The sequence below is a fragment of the Elgaria multicarinata genome, chromosome 4 (genome assembly GCF_023053635.1).
Source record: "Elgaria multicarinata webbii isolate HBS135686 ecotype San Diego chromosome 4, rElgMul1.1.pri, whole genome shotgun sequence".
In the NCBI taxonomy this organism is placed as follows: Eukaryota; Metazoa; Chordata; class Lepidosauria; order Squamata; family Anguidae; genus Elgaria; species Elgaria multicarinata.
This window is the reverse complement of record NC_086174.1, coordinates 109,814,916-109,827,362: the sequence shown is the minus strand read 5'-3', so window position 1 is coordinate 109,827,362 and position 12,447 is coordinate 109,814,916.

Below are 12,447 nucleotides of genomic sequence, written 5' to 3'. Positions count from 1 at the left end.
CGCGCCAGGGTGGGTAATTAGGGAAATCCGTCTGGCACAACCAGTAGCTGCAATAATCCACAGTGGCTTGTTTCAGGCTGCTATAATCATGTAAATCAGGGCTAGATCTACATCTCGTGCCATATCACTACGATCCCATCATGGTGATGCTATATTCCTCTTGAGCATTTATACCTCATAGCGCACACAATGACATCTGTTGCAGTATTTTGGATAATACAGAATAAAAAGCAGGAAATAAAGCTAGAAAATTGGTCTATGGAATGCCTAATGTTCACTTCAATACCAATAAAATGCACTAGTGTAGATGTAGCCCAGGTGAGTATATTGTTGCTGGGAAAATACACTTTCTCCCCAGCTACTGTGAGGATTCCAGTGAAGCTCAGAGGGAACATGGAATTCTGAGGCGGGGGAGATGACATCATTAATTTTAATTTTTTTTGAAATGTTCAGAAAGCTTTGGCTATGGGGCGGTATAGAAATATAATACGTTAAAGTAAGTGAATTAGCTTTCCTACTAATCAAAACATCTTAGTGCTTCAACCTTTTGGGCTCTGGCTCCAGCATACGACTGGCCCCCATCTCTGGCACCACTATGGTCCTGGCACTAGTTAGAATGGCTGGTTGAAAAACGGGCGACCTGAGCTTCCAAATGGCATCTTGAATAGTAGGGGATGTAAAGGAAGAAGAAGAAAGATTCATGTTCTAACCCTATCCATGAGTTGCCATGGGGAGAATATTCACTTGAACAACTGACTTGCATAATAAATACTATTGACCTGATGAAATGGAGATTTTTCAAAAACAAACCAAACCAGGAGGATAAATACACAACTCAAACAGTATCCAAACATGATGCGGCAACTCAAAAGTCAAGATGGATTTTCATAGAGCAGGAGAATGTTACTGGATGCCATGTATGGGATTCAATTTCTGTCACTGTTTCCATATAGGCTGAAATGCCCCTTTTGTAGAATTTGACCTTGGAAAACATTTATTTGTTACAAATATTGTGTCAAACTGATCAAACAATAAAGATAGAGAAGAATGTTTGTGCTGAAGATAATGAAGGAAGTAAACAACTGCAGTTTTAAAACCTAGGCGCCAGAAGTAGCCTAAAGGCAGCCAAAGAATTACTAATTGATGCATTCAGCCATTCCTACAGTTGTCTCTCCTAGAACTGAAAAACAATGAATCAGTTTTCTTATGAAACTGATGTCCTTACTCTTTCCCTCAGCAACAGGATACAACAAGTTGGGTCAACTTCTGGTTCAAGGGTGCAATAAACTAGGTTGATGGTAATAATGAATTCATCATAAAGGTCGTTGCTGGAGAGCAGGGGCGTGCAACCTTTCGCCTGTGGACTGAATTTGGCCTGTGGAGATTGGATTCCTCTGTGGGCCCCTTCCCTTCCCCAAGCTCTACCCCCTGGGCTGGGGGCTACTGGGGCTTTGAAAGAAGGTGGGGTGATCTCTGATCACAGATGAGAGATGTCCTGCATGCAGAAAAACCAACCTAAGGAACTAGATGTAAAGTGATTGAAAGTGATTGGGTCTTCTGCTGTCTTTTTTTTAAGACTTAAAAACGATGAGGGTGGAGTGGGGGATTGGCCTTGGTGCTGGGAATAATGAGTTAACCCTTCCCACTCTGTCCTTTCCCCAGTTTAAATCACTCTCCTCCAAAGCTGTTATTAGCAGTGGAGTGGAAAAGAGAGGTTCATATACTGTACCAATCATAGAATCTTCGAATCATAGAATAGTAGAGTTGGAAGGGGCCTAAAAGGCCATCGAGTCCAATTCCCTGCTCAATGCAGGAATCCACCCTACAGCATGCTTGACAGATGGTTGTCCAGCTGCCTCTTGAATGCCTCTTCAATCTTCTTTCCCCTCTGTGGCTAATAGCATCTCTCTCTCTCTCTCTCTCTCTGTGTGTGTGTGTGTGTTAAATTGGGAAATAATGCAGGGGATGTGTGTGTGTCCCCTCATGGCTGATTTTTACATCTTAAAAAGAGATGTCAGGAGATGCAGTCATTGATCATCCACATCATGTTTAGTTTGACCCTAAGGGACTGAGCCAAAAACTTCACTAAAGGGTTGAATTTTGAAGAATGATAGACAGAGGTGGCAGCACACAGGAGTTCTTGGGATGGGAGTCAATCTGTAAGAAGTAGCAAGCAAGCAAGCGAGGAGTCATTTAGGGGGGCAAGAGACATAAGGGTGGTTGAGCTGGAGGAGCAAAGGTCATTATTTGGGCTTTTCAAGCAATGTCCAGGAGATCTGAACACTGCAGGTTTAGTTTCAGGGGTTCATCACACCTACTCCCCCCCCATGTATGATCTGCAGTTTCCACCTCCATTTCATTAGTGCATCAAGCGCTGGTCCCTTTCACATGACTTCCTGGTATCGCCATTGTATCGGTGAAATCTCTTTTCACTTGTTTGCGCTTCCGCTGTGGCGCCTGCCCCACCCTACCCTGTCCCCTTCTCCTTCCCCCTCCAATTCATTGGTTCTTGTGGTTGATGGACATTGTGATGGGCTTGGGAGCCTTCCCCCCCACCTGGTTTTGTTGCCTAGCGTTTTAGCGATTTAGCTTTTCATTGGCTGGGTGCCATTTCTGCCTTTAGAGGTGAGATGATGCTCCCTCCCTCCCTCGTTGAGCAGTTCTACAGACTGGAGGAGAACCGTTCCCATCCTCCTTTTTCATCAAGGCCGTGTCCGGGTTTTGATTTTTAATATCCATAGTTTCAGTCCCACCCAGGTAGTTGCAAGAATTGCAAGGAGTTACATCAGCCACTTTAAAGGTCAGGAGATAATTGGTTTATTGGTTAATCACCTGACAAGTGTGATTGATTGTCAATTAAGTTGTAAATTGGTAGAGGAAGATAATGCTCTGTATATAAGTCTTGTGTAGAAGCATATCTTTACTCTCTCCTGTGTGATCATGATGTTCTGTGAGTATATTGTAAATAAGATCTCTATGTCTATGCCTCAGTAAAGCGTTGCTGAAGAAATTGCTGTCTGTCATTTATCTTTGTGGCTGTATTCGCTTTCTCTGAATCCTGCCTGGAACGCTGTATTACTCTGCTAATCTCTCTGCTTGGAGAGGAATTTTTTCTGAACACCCAACAGGCCGCCCTTCAACGTACATGCCCCCAAGAAGGGACGTTCTGCAACATAGTGTGAGGATGACAATACACAGGATGGAAGGGCAGTTTTCTCTTATGTGGAGAAAAAATACCGCACTTTCATCACCCCAGAAAAAACACCGGAAATGGAAGGGAAGAGGCGAGATCACTGCAGGACAGGAACAACGTTGTGTGAGGATCACAGGGCAAAATGGTAAACAAGGCAGGACGAAAGTGCGATAAAATGCTGGTGTGATGGAGCTCTCAGCCTTGTAAATGTTATCTGTTTGAACTCATGAAAGCCTTGTAAGTTTATTTCCATATATGGGTGGGGATAGGCAAGGAACCTTTATCAGTGTAATTTATAACAGCAGGCACAGGAGAAAATGTTTGGAGGATATCTGCATGAAGCATTAAAGAATTTAAATCCATGCTAGCACTAGCAAAAAGAAATAAACATTGCAGCCCATATGCTGCTGGGTTTTTCATGTTCATCTGGCAATGCCAGTAAAGGGCTGTGATTGCTCCAAGACTCCCCACCCCATGAGCAGCCTAGTTATCACTCTGTTGTCTCTTGATAGCGTAACGTTTTCAGCGTGGGCCTTTTGTTTCTGTCTTCCTCCTCCCCCCCCCACTCACTCTCCTTTTTCTACCCCCTTCCCTTTGTAGTTCTGTGAGTCATCATTATATCAGCCAACATTTCAAATCCAGAACCCTGAAAAGCAAACGCACGGGCACATGCATAACACCTCAATTTTTATTTCATTGTCTGAGCCTCACTTTAACTGTTACACGTTGTCAGAGGCTCTGCTTAGTCACCTGTACGCTGTGTTCATTTACTCTGTCTCCAAGGGAGAGAAACTAGAACAGGCATAGTTGTCCTGGAGTAAGTGATTAATCCTTCAATATATCCCCCAGCAGCTATGAGTTTGGTTGTATCTGGAAATGTAAAAGTTTAACAATGGTTAAAAAAATCTACCTCACCAGCTGCAGTGTCTTAAATGGCTTGTTGTGCACTGCATGGTGCTCATTCACATGCATTGATTCACATCTGCTCCCCACTCCAAGATGTAACTCCTTCTAGAGACCCTGCTGGAAGGAGCTCTACTCTGAAGAATGACAACTGTAGCCATTTTCCTGGAAGGGTTTGGAAAGGTATTGCCCCAAAGGCAAACATAGACAGTGATTTACAGAGACAGGACCCAGAAAATATGGGGCATGTGCTTGATCAAGTCAATCCGTTGCATGTGAAAATCTCACCAGGCAACGGAAAAAATCAATCTCCAGGGCTATTAGAGCACTTCCTTATCTTGGTGCTTGCAATTTGTAGCCCTCCCTATGTTTTGGACTACAATTCCCATGGTTTCTCCTCATTGGCTAGGCTGGCTAAAATTGTAGGTCAAACCATCTGGAGAGCCACAAGCTAGTAAGGCCTAATATACACCAAGCAGGATATTGTACTATGAAAGCGCTATGAAAGCAGTCTATAAAAGACAGGAGCACACCACGCAGGATAAAGCAGTATGAAAGCAGTATATGGTATGTATCGATGGGCCCCAACAGTTCAATACTGCTATAGAGCAGTACTGTGACTCCTACCTTTTATATACTGCTTTCATAGTGCAATATACTGCTTGGTGTACATTAGGCCATTGTCTATGGAAGCCTGTTTGGAATGAATGTGCTAGAAAGATGCTGAAAAAACATTCTGGAAAGAGCCCCCCCCCCCCGGTTCCTGAACAGAGTAAGGTACACAGTCCCTCCTATTCTACAGTGCCATAAACCCCAGCTGTTTGTACAACTTGTAACATCAATGCCACAAGTTGGAATACCAGTAAAAGTAAATCAAGTATGCTGAATTAAGAGGCCTCCCTGTTATGCAACCTGGCACTGAAAGGAAAATACGAGGTTTGTTGACAATTGCTATATACTATGCTGTCCCATTACTCAAAGCCCCCCTTTAGCTTTGGTGTTACCAAGAGTGGATGCTGTTAAGTAGTGGGCAATTAATGTAGCATATCTCTCCATTCATTTGCATGGTTTGTACTCATACCTACCTGCAATGTGGGATGCTGGAAAGCTTATGTGCCAAGTATGTGTGCGCCCACGCACACAAAGCAGAAATCTGCAGGCATCAGTTTTGGATCTGGCTGGAATGAATTGCTAAAAGATTTCTGGAAAGAAGGTGATTGGGGCTATTTTGCAGTGCTGATGTTCATTAGACATTTCCAGCATGCTATTTCTGCACCCCCATAATGCCATTTTAATCAGGCCGTCATCTATACGACAGCAGGATTGCTCCTCATTAAATAAAAACCCAATTTTTCATTGATTTGAATGTAGGTGAAGAGTGTCACACTGCAGCAGCGATTTATTTCCTGAATTATTATTTTTATAGTGAGTTATTAATGTGCACATGTGCATTATCGCATCATCCCATGTACAATGATAAAGAGTAGAAGCCAATGAAGCTATAAATCTTATCTGTGGAGCAACGCAGACTAATATAACACACAAACTGAGTGGGAGTGGGTGGGGGGATGAGGCTACAGAGGGAAAGGAAGGAGGCTGGCTGCTCCTTGTAAGGAAATTCAAAGAAACAGCCTCCACGAACCAGGAGCGGGGGTGGGGAATGGAAGGAGGCAGTGGAACACGTCTCCTCATCTGGCTGCCTGTTTCCCTCTCTTTCCTTTTGTGAACCGCCCAGAGAGATTTGCATATTGGGCAGTACAGAAATTATATATATATATATATATATATATATATATATATATATATATATATGAATGAATTTGTTTTAAGAAGCTTTCTCTGTGGAGCTCTGCAGAGACTTCAAACTAAAATTGGCGCAAACAAAGGAGGCAGCGGATTGGTGCAAAATTGGGAAATGGGCCAATCAAGTTATCCTACCCTCAAAGCTCCACCCACATGTCAAAATCCGACATAACTCCCCCCAAAACACACAGCCATAACGCGGTGCAAACTTGGACCCAATCTACAAGTCACGGTAAATAGTGAATGCAAATATGCACATTATTGCAGTTAAAACCCAGCGCTGAGGTGAATGGATGGCTGCGTCATGTAACCTAAAATGTGAATATGCACATTTAGGTAAGGGTAAAGAAGCCGTATAGACAAGCCACCGTATTTATGTGAATACTACTAAGGCACCCAACATTTTATTTATTTATTTATTTATTTAGAATATTTATATACCGCTCCTCATTGAAAAAATTTCGGAGCGGTGTACAAGGTAAAATGAAAATAAAAACAGAATAAAACAGTTAAAACAAAATTTAAAAAGAAACAAAACAACAACAACACAGAAATCCAAGGCTGCATGTTAAAGAAAGGCTTCTTGGAATAAAGATGTTTTCAGGAGGTGCCAAAAGGAGTACAAGGTTGGAGCCTGCCTGACCTCCAGAGGAGGGGAATTCCATAGGAAGGGAGCCATCATGCTGAAGGCTCTTCCCCTGGTGGACTCCAATCGGAGGATGGATCTATGTGGAACCACCAGGAGCAGGCCCTCGGATGACCTCAGTGACCGGGCAGGTTGGTAAGGGAGAAGGTGCTCTCTCAGGTATCCTGGTCCCAAGTTGTTTAGGGCTTTGTACACAAGTACAAGAACCTTAAACCTGGCCCGGTAGCGAATAGGCAGCCAGTGCAGTTCCCTCAGCAGAGAAGTTACATGCTGGAAAGGGGCAGCTCCAGACAACAGCCGAGCTGCAGCATTCTGCACTAGCTCCAGCTTCCGGAGCAGCTTCAAGGGCAGCCCCACATAGAGCGCATTGCAGTAATCCAATCTTGAGGTTACCAATGGCTGTACCACCGTGGTCAAGCTATCCCTGTCCAGGAGAGGCCGCAGTTGGCGAACCAACCGAAGATGGTAAAAGGCACTCCGAGCCATGGCGGCTACTTGAGCCTCCAACGACAGAAATGGGTCTAAGAGTACCCCCAAACTACGAACCTGTTCTTTCAGAGGCAGAGCAACCCCATCCAGAACAGGCAATGAGCCTGTCCCCCGGACTCGGGAACCACTCACCCACAGGGCTTCCGTCTTGCCAGGATTTAGTCTCAGTTTATTGGCCCTCATCCAGCCCATTACTGAGTCTAGGCACTGGTCCAGGACTTGCACAGCCTCACCTGATTCAGTTGTCACAGGGAGATAGAGCTGCGTGTCATCAGCATATTGATGGCATTTAGCTCCAAATCCCCTAATGACCGCTCCCAACGGCTTCATATAGATGTTAAATAACATTGGGGACAAGATGGTGCCCTGCGGCACTCCATAGCTCAATTGCCAGGAGGCCGAGGACTGGTCACCCAATGCTACTCTCTGAAAACGGCCCTGTAGGTAGGACCGGAACCACTGTAAAACAGTGCCTCCGATGCCCATCCCACAGAGTCGATCCAGGAGGATACCATGGTCAATGGTATCAAAAGCTGCCGAGAGATCGAGTAGGATTAACAGGGTTGCATTCCCCCTGTCCCTCTCTCGATAAAGGTCATCCATCAGGGCGACCAAGACTGATTCAGTCCCGTAACCAGATTGGAACCCAGACTGGAATGGATCTAGATAATCAGTATCCTCCAAGAGTGCCTGCTGTTGCTCCGCCACAACCCTCTCAAGTACCTTCCCTAAAAAAGGAGTGTTAGCAACTGGGCGGTAGTTGCCTAATACCATCGGGTCCAGGGTGGGCTTCTTCAGGAGTGGTCACACTACTGCCTCCTTAAGGACAGCAGGGACCACCCCTTCCCGGAGAGAAGCATTTATCACCCCCTGGACCCACCCAGTCAGACCCCCTCGGCTTGCTTTTATAAGCCAGGAGGGACAGGGATCGAGAGGGCAAGTGGTCGGCCGCACTGCTGCAAGCACCTTGTCTACATCATCAGGCCGCAATAACTGGAACTGATCCCACAAAATTGGGCAGATGGTAGCATCGGACACCTCAGCTGGAGCTGCACTAAAAACAACGTCAAGCTCGCCGCGGAGAGAAGCGATCTTGTCCTCAAAGTGTGATGCAAAAAGGTCACAGCGGGTCCTTGACGGAGCCAGGGCCCCATTTGCTGGGGAGGATGTTAGCAGCCCCCGGACCACCCGGAAGAGCTCCGCTGGACGGCTACTCGAGGACGCAATGGAGGCAGCAAAATAAGCCTTCTTTGCTGCCCGCACTGCCACGCAATAGGCACGATTATGCGCTCTACAGCGTGCTCGGTCATCTTCGCTTCGAGTCTTGCGCCATTTGCGCTCCAGCCGACGTCCAGCCTGTTTCATTGACCGCAACTCCTTAGTATACCAAGGAGCAGAGCGGGCTCTACAGGACCGGAGAGGACACTCAGGTGTGATCAAGTCGATGGCCCTCCGCATCTCACCATTCCACAGTGAGGCTAGGGCCTCAGCTGGATCACCAGCTCTCTCCACTGGAAAATCCCCAAGAGCATTCAGAAATCCATTGGATTCCATCAGTCTCCTGGGGCGGACCATCCGAATGGGTCCCTCACCCTTGCAGGAGGGTAGTAATGCCGTGAGTTCAAATCTCACCAAGAAATGGTCTGACCATGACAATGGGGTTACTTGGACCCCCCCAATCTTCAGACTACCCTTCTCACAGCTTGGAGCAAAAACCAAATCAAGGGTATGCCCTGCTTTATGTGTTGGGCCAATGACAAACTGAGACAGCCCAATGGTTGTCATGGAGGCCATAAAGTCCCGATCTGGAGCCCCAGAGACAGCCTCAGCATGAAAGTTGAAGTCACCCAGAACCACCGTCCTGGGTTCCTCCAACACCACACTCGAGACTGCCTCCGCCAGCTCAGTCAGGGAGGATGCCGGGCAGCAGGGTGGGCGGTATACCAGCAGCATCCCCAATCTGTCTCTCTGGCCCAACACCAGATGCAAACCTTCAAGGCCTGCTCCAAGATGGAGTGGTTTCCTGGTGATAGAAATGGAAGTTCTATGAATCATGGCGACCCCCCCACCCCGTCCCTCCAATCTATGTTGGTGCTGCACTGAGTACCCGGATGGGCAGAGCTGAGTCAGATCAACCCCACCCAGCTCACCCACCCACCCAAGTCTCAGTAATGCTAATGCTAATTGTTTTCTCTAAAAAGGAAACTGAACATTCAGAGGCTGCTCTGTTAGGACTTCACACTTCTTGGAAACTGGAGCACAAAGCACAAGGCTATAATGGTTTTTCTCTTTCCTAAAGTCCTCTGCCTTGTCCACTAGATGCCAGTATATCGCCACAGAATCTAACTAAATAACAAAGCTTTCACTAGTTTTTCAGAATGGAGGTATTTCCACTGAGCTGTCTTCAGTTCCAGATGCTGGCAAGAGCTCCTTAATTTCTATAAAATCCAGAGATTTTCAAAGACATTGCAAATACATTCCGTGGAATGTGCCAGCCAGATATTTTTCCACTACTACATGTAACCTTAGATTGACCTTCAGTCTCACTTGAAAAGGTAAACCGAACAATACCTTAGTGATCTACAGGGCTATTTCTCTCTACTGCTTCAAGAACTTATTTAGCAAGACAGTTAAATGTGCTCTGATGTGCAGGCAAGAGCTGAAGGATTGCATACTATAATTTATGAAACAGACTATTAAGAAAGAGGATATCAGAGTTTCAATAGGCGTCTATTGTTGTGTTGGTGTTCCATGCAGCTGCTAGAAAGGCATTAGGGGGAAACAAGTGGAAAATGATCCTACTGTCAGCAATTTATTGGGGGACAAGCCCCCTAGTGAAGTAAATTAGTTTACACAAAAGCCCGTTTTTTGGGTTTTTTGCCAGCAGAGACCAGAAACCCATCTTACTAAATTGTAAGCCCAAACTAGTCATGAAGCGCAGTCTTTCTTCCAACATACTTTTTTCGCCCACAAAAGTACCCCTGGAGAAGAGAGAAGAGAAGTTGTGTGTTTGGGTACGTGTGCTTCACTCTTTCCCCTTGGGCCACTCAAAATCACTTCCTCTTGCCTTTTTCTTCTGCAGGAAAAAAAGATCTACACCAAGCAGTATAAAACACTTTGAAAACTTTATATAGAATGTGTCCTGGGCCCCAACAGTTGTGAAAATTGTTATAATCCATTTTAAAGCAGGAGTGTAGATCCTGCCATGGTGAACATACTGTATCCTTTCCTCCAAGGGTGGCAAATAATACTATTATTATTATTATTATTATTATTATTATTATTATTATTATTATATTTATTTGTATCCCGCCTTTTGCCCAATGCTGGACCTCAAGGCGGCCTTACAAAGTTTAAAATATACATGGGGGGGGGAGGGAAACAAAACCATAAACAATCAAAAAATACACAACAAAATTATAAGACATTAACATAGATGGAGGGCTGGATTATTCTCCAAAGGCCTGCTTGAACAAAAAAGTTTTAGCCTGCTTCCGAAAGCCCATCAAGGAGGGAGCCAGCCTAGCTTCCCCGGGGAGAGAGTTCCAGAGCACCGGAGCAGCCACCAAGAAGGCCCTCTCCCATGTTCCCACCAAGCGTGCCTGTGAAGAAGGTGGGACTGAAAGAAGGGCTTCTCCAGAAGATCTCAAAGCACGGGCAGGCTCATAAGGGAGAATACGTTCTTTCAAATAACCTGGACCCGAACCATATAGAGCTTTATAGGTCATAACCAGCACTTTGAATTGTGCCCGGAAACAGACTGGAAGCCAGTGGAGCTGTTTTAACAGGGGAGTTGTGTGCTCCCTGTAACCAGCCCCGGTCAACAATCTGGCTGCAGCTCTTTGAACCAGCTGGAGTTTCCGAACACTCTTCAAAGGCAGCCCCACGTAGAGTGCGTTACAGTAATCCAATTGGGATGTAACTAAGGCATGTGTCACCGTGGCCAGGTCCGACATCTCTAGGAACGGGCGCAGCTGGCGCACTAGCTTTAACTGTGCAAATGAACTCCTGGCCACCGCCGAAACCTGGGCATCCAGGCTCAGGGCTGAATCCAGAAGTACACCCAAGCTGCGGACCTGCGTCTTCAGAGGGAGTGTAACCCCATCTAGCACAAGCTGAATCCCTATTCCCTGATCTGCCTTTCGACTGACCAGGAGCACCAATGTCTTACCTGGATTAAGCTTCAATTTGTTTGCCCTCATCCAATCCATTACTGCCAACAAACACCGGTTTAGCACAGAAACTGCTTCCTTGGAATTGGGTGGAAAGGAGTAGTAGAGTTGGGTGTCATCAGCGTACTGGTGGCACCGCACCCCACAACTCCAGATAACCTCTCCCAACGGTTTCATGTATATGTTAAATAGCACGGGGGACAAAACAGAGCCCTGAGGGACTCCACAGGCCAATGGCCAAGGAGTCGAACAGGAGTCCCCCAGTACCACCTTCTGGGACCGTCCATCCAGGAAGGAATGGAGCCACTGTAAAACAGTGCCTCCAAGTCCCATCCCAGCAAGGCGGCCCAGAAGGATATCAAATGGGGGAGGGGGGGAATCGTGTTTCCTTCCAGTCGCTTTCCCCACTGCTTCTGTCCCATAATACTTCCTCTTGCTTTACATGGGAAAGAAAGAGGAAGTAACCAATGGCCATGTGGCCCATTCCATGGGTGTTTTTATCTAGGGTGACCATATGAAAAGGAGGATAGGGCTCCTGTATCTTTAACAGTTGTATTGAAAAGGGAATTTCAGCAGGTGTCATTTGTATATATGGGGAACCTGGTGAAATTTCCTCTTCATCACACCAGTTAAAGCTGCAGGTGCCCTGCCCTCTTTTAAATCTGGTCACTCTAGTATAGCTCCTGCACCTTTAACTATGGTGATGAAGAGGGAATTTCACCAGGTTCTCCATATATACAAATGGCACCTGCTGAAATCCCCTTTTCTATGCAACTGTTAAAGATACAGGAGCCCTGTATTAAGTACCTGCACCATATAATTTGATAAATTACTTCAACCTTAATGTTCTTCCAAAACACATTGGACTTTTTAAAGAATAAAGGCAGGGGAAAATCATGTCTGCTTACTATTACTTCTCCGCCCGTTTGTCCCTCATTACTTCCTCTTTTGAAAGAGGAAGTAAACAATGTGCACGTGGCCTATTCAGTGGGCCGTTTTGATTGTTCTGCTTCTCCTGCACACAGCAGGCGATAGTGGCAACTTTCGACTTAAAAATAATTTGAATTTACTGGGGTATTTTTTTTGTCCCATGAAGAAGGCTAGAAGGAGTTGGAGGCGCATGGGAGGAGGATGGCTTTGTGAGAGGGCCCTGCAAAAATCCGTGAGTGCCCAGTAATGAGCGTGCAATAAAACGCTCGTCTGATGGAGCTCTCAAGCTAGCTTTTTGCCACTGACAGTCA